Genomic DNA, 12764 nt, shown 5'->3' with positions numbered 1-12764 from the left:
TATGTGTATATATATATATGTATGTGTATATATATATATGTATGTGTATATATATATATGTATGTGTATATATATATATGTATGTGTATATATATATATGTATGTGTATATATAACAGTCAAATACACATACATATATATATATATATACACATTTAGTAATTAGAGAAGAATAAATGGAATTTGGTTAGTTAGACTTAAAACATTAACCTACAAAGTCTTATATCTGTGAATTGACAAAATTGACACAAAAACAATAATGTCACTATTTATTCAGCAGGTGATTTACATTAGAATGAACATGTACTGTGAATACATTTGTTCTGTTGTGGAAGGTATCTATTTGCTGGAGAATTCTTCTAGAAAGACTTGATAAAAACAAATTAAACAAAACCTGTGAGTTTTGATATAAGATAAGATGATTCAGGTTACAGATAGATAAGATGATTCAGGTTACAGATGCATTGATAGATGTATTAATAACTTCTGTTAGTATGGAAACTCAAGTGGTTTAATGTGAGAGTGAATATAAAAAAGCAAAAGATATTTTATAAAATGTAGTTAATCATTATAATATTTCGGGTGTATATATGTGGTGTATGTAATGTTGGGGAAGGGGAATCAGTTTTTGCCTTTTCTTTTGGATTTTGTGTTTCTGTAGTTCTTGTGTTTGTTGATGTTGGTGTCTCATAATTAAGCACAAGCATTAGAATGACTTCCACAAGAATTGGATTACTGGAATACCTGCAGACAAGTATGGATTCAAAATACAAACATGCTTTCTGCCTCCAGATTTTAGGATCTTGAAGTCTTTGAATCCAATATGCAGTATTGGATAAAAATTAAAACATTACTGTTTTGTTATTACATCACCTCTTTCGAAACACCTTAAATAACCACATGAAATCCTTCAAACAATCCTCCCATTGTTCATATATAATCATCATTTTAACATTCACTTTTCCATGGAATTCATGGAGGCATATTTTCTCTAGCCAAATGATCTTCCTGTTGCCAACCCTCATCTGTTTCATGCAAGATATTTCCCAATGACAAGACATGTTTTCAAAGAAGAAATGGAAATGAATGATACCTCTTGATGATGGTTACAGTGGTCTACAACTATAACATATCAAAACCAAGGCAAATGCATGTGCACACACAGACACACATGCACACGCACGCACGCACACACGCACACACACACACACACACACACACACACACACACACACACACACACACACACACACACACACACACACACACACACATACACATTGGGCATATTTCAATTTAATTTCTGTCAACCAAATCCACTCGTAAGCTTTTGGTTGGTCTGGTGCTATTGTAGAAGACACTTACCCAAGTTTCCACTCAGTGGGACTGAACCCAAAACCATGTGATTGGGAGACAAACTTCCCAACAAACATCACCTGAAGATATTTAAAACATGCAGCTCCACCACATGCAACACTATAAAGACAGAAGCAAAGGAACTAGTTTCCCAATATAAAACTGCATGAATCATCTCATCATGCACACACTGCACATTATTCTTAAAGATCACAGCCAGTTTTTTTTTCCTTAACTCCAAAAATAGGTCAATTAACCCCTCTTTTTAGAAAAGTAACTTTTCTTGACCCTATCAGCATTATCAACCTCAAGATGAGAAACTTCATGACAGTAGAGTAATGGATCTGCAGTGTTCCATCATCAGGTGGATACACAATATTGAAAGCATGACATCTTGCATGTTCCTTCAGTGTAATACTGTGGTCTTTTATTCATCCATATTTAAGTCTTTCATCCTGAAAACTGAATTTCAGGAAGGAATTCACCACCATTACTGATCTAGATACTGGCATCACAGTGAGTGCTAGGAAGTTACTGTTATACAACAATAATTCCTACTTGGTGAAAAAAGCAAGTGACCGTTTGTTCAGTTTTCATGAGTCTCTGATTAATTCTTTAACATTGATATCTTCAATAGAGCATTCCCTGTCATAATGTGCTAGATAGTGAAAACTAGTTCTATTTGATTAAAACCCTGACAAACCACAGGTCAATGTCAAGCCAAAAAGAGGGCAGTAATCTAGTTCAATCTGTCTTATGACTTAGAGTTTACCATTATTGTAGCCAGATATTTCCTAAATCTAGCAAACCATCATTTCCCATCCACACAAAAATATTATAAGTTGTTCAATTCGGACAATATTAAGATCACTTAATCTTGTGGACAACATAAATTCCCAGATCAAGTACTACAATCATAATTACACAGCCACCACCTCATTAACCAATCTGTAATTCTTGAAATTCTTTTATCTGTTCACTGAGGGGATTTTAAAACCATAATGACTTGGGATAGCATTGAAAAGAATTCAAGTATCACTTACCTCAACAACTCCGCTCATTCAAAGAAAATTCACATCTCTGTCACAATTTATCTGGATGCTCAAGAACTGGCAGTGCAGAGAAGACCACTCCATACTTGGGCATATGGCATAGTGGTTAAGAGCGCAGGCTACTAACCCCAAGATTCCAAGTTCGATTCCAGGAAGTGACCTGAACAATAATAATAATAACATTAAAAAAATACCTTGGGAATGAGAACCCAGGTTCAAAATTTCCCCAAGACACCTGATGAAGGCTGGATGGTATATCAGCCGAAACGGTGTGTTAACAACAAACAAGATGAGGACAAATATCCGTCAAATGTAAATAATGTAAAACACCATTTTAGTTTATTATGTATGTGTGTTATAGATAGATGTAATAGATTAAGTCATTCCAGTGGCTTGTGGAGTTTTCACAGCTTGTCACCAGTTCATAGGACAAATGGATATTAGATGGAAAAATACAATGCCTCATTCTGACAGCAGAAAGAGAGAGAAACTAGGACTCACAGGAATTGCTAAATATACATACGTCATAGCCTCAAATTACTATCCTGCATTTTGGCCAGGTCATTAGAAGGGAGGAGAGGAAATAAGCTGTGAATGTGCATGGATACACACAGACTAACACCCACGTACATGAATGCATACATATATGTATGCAAAGACTAACTACTTAACATGCACATAGGCACTCAAGAAAACCATATCAAGTTGTCCTGTCCTGAGTGGTCATTGTGAAAAACAATAAACCAAGAAAATGCATAGAACTACCCGCCAAAAAAAAAAGAATGAATAAAGTAAAAACAATAAAGTATAATAATAATAATAATAATAATAATCCTTTCTACTAAAGGCACAAAGTCTGAAATTTAGTGGGAGGGGACTAGTTGATTACATCAACCCCAGTATTCCACTGGTATTTATCAACCCCAAAAGGATGAAAGGCAAAGTCGACCTTGGCAGAATTTGAACTCAGAACATAAAGACAGGCAAAATACTACTAAGCACTTTGCCCAGCATGCTAACGATTCTGCCTGCTTGCTGCCTTATAATAATTGTAGTAGTAGCAGTCAAACAAGTAACAATAGCAAAAATAACAACAATAATAGTAATGATTAATAATTAATAACGGTAATAATTATTTATTAACTATTGCAACAATCATAATAATCATAGTGAAGTCTTTAATAGTGGTCAAAATTGTAACTTTTTTTAATAAAATATAAGGTCAAAAATTTGTGTGAAGGGGTACAGTCACTTATATGACAGGTGCTTTATTTTATTGCCCCCTGAAGAATGAGAGGCAGAGTTGATGTTAATGAAATTTGAAATCACAACTTAAGAGTCAAAAGACTGTAATATATATAAGTATACACACACACACATTATTTTATATTCCAAGAATTTTATTTAATAAAAGCTAGAATTATATGTATTTTCAAAATTAAAAGTAAATTATTTTATTGAGCTTTATATTCCTTTTTTTTTTAATTTTTTAATTTTTTATCCCTAATGAGGTTTGATGAGGTGACAAGTTTAAGCTTCCAATTCTTTGCAGCCCCTAGTAAAATGTTAATGCATCCATTTATACAGTCTGCAATCATCAACTTAACCTTTTAGCATTCAGATTATCAAATGTAATACTTATTTAATCACATTGCTTTGAATTAATCTTGCAATTTCAATGATTGAAAGGCTGAATCTGGCCAGTTTGAACACAAAATAAAGTAGAATATTTAAGCCAAATATGGCCGGTTTAAATGCTAAGGGGTTGTTCATTTTTTTCTCTGTGAGGGAGTGAATACATACCTAATTCTTAAAAATCATAATTAAAATTCCATTGTAGAACCATATTTAGTCTATTTCATAGTAATGAAGAAAATTTTTTTTAAATCACAAAATTCCAATTGTATATGCATATTTCAACTGAAGTGGGACCTCTTCAGTGTAATTATAAACTTTGAATTCATAGAGAGATGACAATTATTTTTACTTATTCAGTTCAGCTGACTGAAGCCAGAATAACATGATGACAAAAGAGCAGGTTTCTTATTTTAATACAAATGCAGGTTATACCATAGCTGCAGCCTGGGACCAAGAGAAAATAGCTTGAATGGAAAATGAAAGAAAAATGTGTTTCATAGATATTTAAAATCTGTATTTTACATTTTCCCCCTATACAAAATACTTCCGCGTCCATTTTGAGTTGAGCCAATTTTAGCTACCTTTGTGATAAGCATTTATTCTAAACAAGAATATGTACTAAGGATATGAATGAATTTATTCTAGCCTTATTCTAAATATTTAAGGCTAAAAGCATTCTTATGAAACATAAATTTATGTTGTGATATGTTACATGATTTCCCCCATACACTAATTTCCAAATTTACTCAAAAAATTGATTTATTCTTGACATTAACTGACATAAGAACAATCTATGTATTGTTCTTATTTACTTCATTTGGTTCCACGTTACCTTAGCAGATATAACCTCGATATTGTTTTAGAGCAAAGCAAGGAATATATAATAATGAACTATTGTATACAGTGCTAAGGTGCACTACAACTCATCAGAAAAACTAACCAAAACTGCATGAACAGTAGATAGAATATACACAGAAAGTGAACAGTGAAAAAGTCTTTAGAAATATAAAGGAAGAAGAAACAGGTGTGGGGGACATCAATCTAAAGAGTTATCTTTATATTGGCATCCAGATTTTCCTGTCATTCAAAAATATTCCCAATATAGAACTAATAGTTTTTTTAATTAGAGGAAGGAGCTGTGCTCATGGCTCTTGTAGATGCTCTAAAATCACTGTGGTTGGTGTTCTTCTTCAACAATTACAAGTCGGTGGCTGGAAGAAAATTATGGTCTATGGCAGAAGGTTAAGGAATAGTGGTTGGTGCAAGATTTGGAATTGTAGACACTCTTAGGAAAAAGAGGAAGAGAAACAAATGAGTTAAGTGACATGAGATAAACCAAAGATGAGTGGCTGTTGTTATAATAGAAATGACAATAAGGAGATGATAGCGTGTGTTTGTGAATAATCTCTGCCGATCAATTAGGTGACCATTTTTGGAAATGTAATCTAGGATGTTCATATGTGTAGCAGCATTGCCATTCCAGATGTGGGAGCAGTATACCATTGCAGGTTTCACTTGACTTTTTGTAGAGAGCAATTGTTGGTAGCTAAAGTATTTTCTGACCCTAAAAAGGAAGGCAAGTCTCTATGATGAAGTTTTGGTTAATCTGTGGATGTGAAATCACCATCATAGATCAGTAATTGAGAAGTCTAGCTTTGCAATTAACTTAGAGGTTTTAGTTTGTAATAATATTCATAACTGGGAGGGGTTTAGAAGATTGTTCCTTTGATGTATACAGTGATTGACTTGTAGCATTATCGAAGGAGACATGATTTATATGATCCCGTTAGAAAATAATTTGAAGGCTTCTCTTCATGGAAACAATGTTGTATGTGGATGATACTTGTATATAAAAAGTTAAGTGAAAGAGTATATCATCCACATAGCAAACCATTGAGAATTAGGTCTAAATATATCTCATCTCTTTTTAGCTTCTTCAATTTGTTTTTCTTTCACAATTCTTTTGAAACAAGTACTATTAATAATAGCTATGGATTTATAAAGTCGAAATACCTCCATTAAATATCTGATACAATATGTTTTATTTGATTTCTTTGTTTTAAGGTAGATCAGCTCAATCATAACTACCTTTGGCTAGCTAATATCATTGGCTAACTTAAAACATTACCAGCACTTCATATGAGTATATCTCTTGAGTTTTTTCCTCTTTAAAACACTATCATAAAAAGAAAGGAAAGGCAATCATTTCCAGATATTTTAATTTACATCACACTTCACTTTAATTGGTTCTTGTCTTTGACAATGCCCCATTGTCATATTTTTTCCTATGACCTGTTATTTCTGACAAAGTTTTTGTAACTATTGTAGTTAGTAAAATTTTGTCACTTGTTGGTGTCAGTTATAACCCAACAGTAGACAGTGTGCTATCATTGTAATCCTATCCATAACAGCTTTATTGTGATGACACCACCAAGATAACAATTTCTATAAGTGAAGTCATTTAGATTAGGATTAGTCACACACACACCACCTTACGAGAAAGTGGTTAAATTAAAAGTTATTGCAAAATAGGTTTAAGTGGTGTTAGGTAACCTGAGTAAAGTGTTTTTAACTTGTTTTGTTAATAATAACTATTATTCATATATAACTGATATAATGACTTCCTAAAACTTAATTTGTTTTAATCAGTTCATGTAACAAGAAAAATCAAAGCAACAATCAAAATAATATTCTGCTAAATTTTGCACTTGTTGAAATTATGTATTGGGTTTTGTTTACAACTAGTGTTTGAGGACAATCTCCCATTAAATATGACATGTAATATGTTTGGTGTCAGCATTGTGATAAAATATTATATTGATATTCACAAGCAACAGCTTTAAGTATACTCTTAAAGGATTTTGTTTGCATACAAAATGACAAAGTACCTCCTATCAAAACAGAATTTTCAATACACAATATTTGGCAAGGAATTAGTTTGACTAACTAAATATGAAATTTTTTTTTAAATGAAAGATTGTACCAAGATGAAACTTTAAAAAAATAAATGAATGGAAATTAAAGACATCAAATATTTGTTGCTAAGAAAAAATTAATGATGGCGTACAAACTTGTAGAAAAATGGATAAATGGCTACATTTTACAAGTTGGGTACATGAATTGAAATAATTATGCTTAACTTATATAAAAAATTAAATAAAATCTAGAAGTGTAGAGGGAAGTAATTCAGCAGACATTTACACTCTTAAGCCAATAATCTATATGTGAAGTCATTCATAATGCATAAATCAAATTAAAAGAAAAACTGTTATACATAAACTGTTTGAAAGACCAACACTTGAAAATTCATTATATATGTTAATATTTTGATAACTCCTGAGCTCATTTACTTGAAATCTCTTGGCGAATTCTCTTTCTCCTTGCTTTTGTCATTTATTAAAGTATTACAAAGGAACAATCTAAAAAGATTTTTCTGTTTTCATTTTTAATTTAAGGATTGATGAGCATTGTGACATAAGCCTTTTTCCACTTTGTAGATCTTTCAGTTGTCTTCTCATTTTGGATCTAGACACAGAACAGCTAGGCATTGCACCAAATACAATAAAGCTTTCCTCACTGAAAGACCTGCCTCCTCCATTTGTAGTGCTTTCTGCAATTGCTGTAAATTAAAAGAAAAACTACTACTTATAATTCTACTGATGATGTCACTGCTTCACTTCCAACAAAATGTATTATTAAATGAAAATGAAATTTTAATCTGTACTTACCTTTCTTGGATTTATTTCTTTTTTTTATCAGTCAAAACCCAGAAAAGAATAGACAAGTCAGAGATTTAAATATTTCATAATTCATGCACAACATTTGTATACATTCACAAATTATTCGATAGCAATTTAGAATCTTGCCAATTATGTTATTTGTTTTCTTTTCCTAGCCTGTGATCAGTTATTCAGTTCTCTGTAATTGTACATTAACAAAATTAATACTCTTATTGTTAAGGGATATAAGTATTCACTGTTACAATTGTTTTAGCTCCCAATCAGCCCTGATTGAGCAAATCTATAATCAAAAGCATTTCAGCTTTGCCTATCTTGTCTTTCTCTTGAGCATTGTATATTGAGAACTGCTTCATTCAATATGTATCTCTTCTTTTTCACGATGTGAGGGTATGAACTGAAGATGTGGTTGTTATTACTTGCAGGCTGAGCTGCCACATAAAACCTCACTGAGACTTTCACAATACTGGTATCACTTTCAGTTATTTTTTTATTTACTCTATTTTGGCATTTGAATGTCAGTCTTCTTGTAATTTTGATTTTCCAAAAATAACCAATGTACAAATCTTTGTTCAGCTGCTATGAATTATTAGCTATATTTAACAAATCAAAAAGCTGAATTTTTTGTCTCCTCTTTTCAAACTAAACTAGCATCATTGTGTCTGCTTCTGATGATAAATTAATGCTCACAAAATTGGCTTCAGATTTTTATAAAAACAATTTCATTTCACCTTTGCTGTTAGGAAAGGCATGAATATTAATACATTTTACAGATAAAAATATAAATATTTTGTACCCATTCATTATTGCTTAATGTCCGTTTTCCATGCTGACATGGATTGGACAGTTTGACAGAGAACTGTATGATTTCTGTAGCTGGATGCCCCTCCTATTACAATCCATTTGCAGAATATAAATGTGGTCACCAAGCAACTTGCAAGATGAGATCCCCCTCAACTGAGTTAGAGTGTATTATTGAGGGAGGTAGTTTTATATCAGGTGTTGAGAGGTTAAAGTATAATAGAGGGACAGGAACAGGCCTCTTACTGAAGAGGAGATACATGCTTCTCAGCTGGAAAGGGAGAAAAGACATGGTGAAAGTATACCTTCAAAGTACAAGGTGAATATAAGGGAAAGAATTGGAATGGAGGAACAGAAGGGAAGGGTAGGTAAGTTCAGAAGAGTGTGAAAGGAAAGTAATAGATGGTTAGAGAAGAGAGTAGAGGTAGGTGCAGTAAATAGAACACCTAGCTAGAGATACGGTCAGTGATGAGTATTAGTTTGGGGAAGAAGTGAAAGAAATTATATTGGGTCAAGGATGAAGAAGAGGAGATAAATGACAGTAAAAGGGGGATGATGTGAAGTATAGTGGGGATTTATATTGTGAATAATCCTGTTGTTAATCAAAGAATGTGAGTTAGAAGATGAGTTGTGGGAGAAATGGTATCCTTTATTTGTTTTATTCAGTATCCATCTATATCATTTTTATTGTTACTTTGGTGTTTTCTATGCATCTAGATTCATATTTAATATTATAAATAGTTTAGTTTAAAGTGCATTGGATGGCAGAATCACATAGATCTGTATAGTTCCTGGATACAGCCCTCACACACTAGACTAATTTTCATCATCATTATTTTAATGTTTACTTTTCCATTCTTGCATGGGTCAACCGAGACTCATTGAAGCAGATTTCTAATCAGATGCTCTTCTTAATGCCAACCCAAGCAATGTTATATTTACACTTGTCTTTGAACACAAACAGCACAATGAACCGGCATTCATTTACTTCATGGATTTCACAAATAGAGGATATCATATTTAAAGATTGCAAATAATTGACACACACACACACATACACACACGCATAACAGGCTTCCACACAGTTTCTGCTTATCAAATTCACTAACAAGGTATTGGTCATCACAGGGCTATGGTAGAAGACACCAGCCCAAGATGCTGCACTGGGACTGAACCCCAGACCTTGTAATTGCAAAGCAAACTTCTTTTTTTTATACATCCTGCAATTGTGACCTTCCAGCCCAATTTCTTTGAATGGTGCTAAAACTTAATTGCTACACTTCTTATTTACACATGCCATTAACACTGTATCCGTTATCAACACTCCTTACATGGAAAATTGACAATCTACGGTATCTCATGAAAGCTGTACATACTTCACATAGCAAAGTATCACAAAGGCTGGGTTTCCTCTTCAATGCAAAACAATATTTCAACTGTAAATAGCTCTTCATTTTGGGCCTTAAATTAGTGTTGCTCATGTATGAGGAGCAGCACATTATACTTATATACAAGACATATTCCAAACAACATCTGAGAAACAGCATGATTGTCAAACTTTCATTTATGCACTGGCCTCTCACCAGGATGGTATCCTACAATAAACTTTGCTTCTTTGACTAAACCTGCCATCAAAAGCTATGCTATAAACTCACTAAATGTATCTCCTTATGCTCCTAATTACATCATTGTAGCAACTTTCAAATTTTATAATTTATATTTCCCGAGAGCTCTCTCTCTCTCTCTCTGGAACTCTGTTCAAGCTAGTGTTCCTCCACATACTCATCACTAGCAATTCAAAATGAATACTTACTGACACTAAACTTATCAAATTAATCCACTCCCCTAAAGTATTAAAAGTAGTGTGTGTGTGTAAAGACTGAGTAATTTGTATGTTGTTTAATTTAAATGAATAAAAATTAGCACCACTTCTCTAAAAGATAATTGAGAAAGAAAATGCTTGATTTTTAAGCCATTTGAATTGGGGAAATGGTTGGTGTTTATCTAGTTGGTTTTTCTTAAAATTGAAAAACTCATGATGAGTATTCAAATTTTGATAAAATTTGTTGATACAGTTTTAGAAAGGAAGAGTTGCCTTCTATATTCTACCATACAGAAACTTGGAAGAGCAAAAACATATGAGATGTGAATCAGGAAATTGCATAGAATGAGATTCATTAATCTAATAATTTCTGTTTCTTTTGATCAATAGTTGATTATATATTATCTCATTGTGCTGATGGTTATTGTGTCGTTCATATTTTGGATTACTGTTTCCAGTGTTGTCACGAGTTGATGGCATGATATATTTGAATTTCAAATTGAAGTCAAATGATCTCTTTATATTCTACTGGCTGTCTTTTGTCATTTGAATCATTCTTTCTACTCCCACATTGTTTCACAAACATATAAATAAATTTCAGTTTTTTTTTATATATATATATATATATATATATAGGTTTAATTTTTTTTTGTTTCTCTGAGAATGTTTCATTCATGACTGAATTTGTTCTTTTGTGTGTAGCCTTTTTGTTTTGGTTTCTCCTGTTACCTAATAACTCTTCTTCAAGAACAAAATCTGTTAGTTATAAAGAATATCACTTACATAAAAGTTAAGAGTGCTTTGTGTTTATTGTGCTCCTCAGATCAACCCTGACATATTCCAGCCATCACTGCTCTATCTTTTTAGGACTATGCAAAAATACATCATCTAATTTAATAAAGAAAGATATATGTGATTTGAGGGTAATTTGGCTGCTACTTCTAACAAGTTGAGTGACTATGTAGAAGATCCTTTGTTAGAGGTGATGATGTGTGTGTGTTTTTATATCTGTTGTATATACCAGTGTAAAAGTGTATTGTGGTATATTTTTGTGTCAGAAGATAGTTTAGTGAATAGATAAAGATGAAATAATTACCAGACTGAGACAAGTACTAGATGTCGATAAACCTGGCTAAAATTCTTGAAAGCAGTACCCACTTTGGCTTCAGGTCAATGAATGAAACCAGTAAAAGGACATGATTTTCAAGGGTCATTTTTGTTTTATTCCAAGACATCAAGAAAATATTGTTATAAACTCATCATTTCTTATTCCATCTTACTTATATATCACTGAAACTATATATTTTTGTTGATGCAGAAGTTCTTTATTGCATATTGATTAAACATTGTGAACTTAAGAGGTTATTCACTGGTTATGTTCCTAAATTTGGGTTTCAACATTTTCTACAAGTCATAGGAAAAAATATTTTATTTTAAACAATCAGAACATACTTTATTATCATCATCAAAATGAATGACTTGGTTTGTTAAATTTTATCCATCTAAGTTGAAATCCTGCCAGGATTAATTTTGCATTTATCCTTTTGGAGTCAGTATAAATTATACAAGGATCAATTCAGTCATTTATACATTTCCCTACAAGTTTTTGCTTGGTACAGTAGTGATAAGTTCTGTATTCTGCAGTGAAGATAACTAGAAAAGCAACACAATATTTACCACCTTTGCTTGGAAATATTTCACTTCATCTTTGATACATATGCCTTGGTGAAGACTGAGTGTTTTATTTACCATATTCCTCCATATACACACACAAACACACACACACACACACACACACACACACACACACACACACACACACACACGTATATATATACATATATATATATATATATATATCATGTAGGTAGTCATGGTAAATCCCAGTTGTTTCCTCTTGAAGTACATCTGCATATTCCATTATTATAATCCAATATGTAGTCTCAGTAGCTTCTGTATGTTAGTTCAAAATACATATTAAAATTGAAAATTATGGAAATATTATTTGCAGAATTATCTATATATATAAAAATGAGAATGTGTGTCTGTCTGTCTGTCTGTCTGTCTGTCTGTCTGTGTGAATCCCTAAAACTCGAGAACTACGCAACCAATTTCATTCAAATTTTACAGATGTCTTACTTAGGGTTCCAGTTGTGTTTTAGTCAAAAAAAATTTTAACTTCTTGCAGAGTTCGAGCCCACAGCAACATAATATCTCCTCCACTATTTAAGTATTACGTGTCAAAAGTGAAACAAAAACACTCATGTCAAATACTTTCACTTTAAAAATGAAACTATTCTACTAACTGAAACAATCACATTTCGATACTGTAATGACAGATACTTTCAGAGAGAGAGAA

At 32.3% G+C, this 12764-nt stretch overlaps 1 protein-coding gene and 1 long non-coding RNA gene across 2 annotated transcripts in view; one reads left to right on the top strand and one right to left on the bottom strand.

Moving 5' to 3' along the window:
• Nucleotides 1–12764, top strand: part of LOC106873280 (septin-7) — a 158584-nt gene that overhangs the window by 9964 nt on the left and 135856 nt on the right. The window lies entirely within an intron of this gene.
• Nucleotides 1–12764, bottom strand: part of LOC128247340 (uncharacterized) — a 54653-nt gene that overhangs the window by 7162 nt on the left and 34727 nt on the right. The window contains exons 2-3 of the long non-coding RNA XR_008263732.1: nt 7774–7790; nt 2399–2567 (exon numbers count right to left, since the gene is read on the bottom strand). This is a non-coding gene — a long non-coding RNA (uncharacterized LOC128247340). The remainder of the gene's footprint in view (nt 1–2398; nt 2568–7773; nt 7791–12764) is intronic.

Source organism: Octopus bimaculoides, chromosome 1 (genome assembly GCF_001194135.2).
Source record: "Octopus bimaculoides isolate UCB-OBI-ISO-001 chromosome 1, ASM119413v2, whole genome shotgun sequence".
Classification (NCBI taxonomy): Eukaryota; Metazoa; Mollusca; class Cephalopoda; order Octopoda; family Octopodidae; genus Octopus; species Octopus bimaculoides.
The sequence above is the reverse complement of the archived record's forward strand: the minus strand, read 5'-3'. Positions and strand labels throughout refer to the sequence as shown.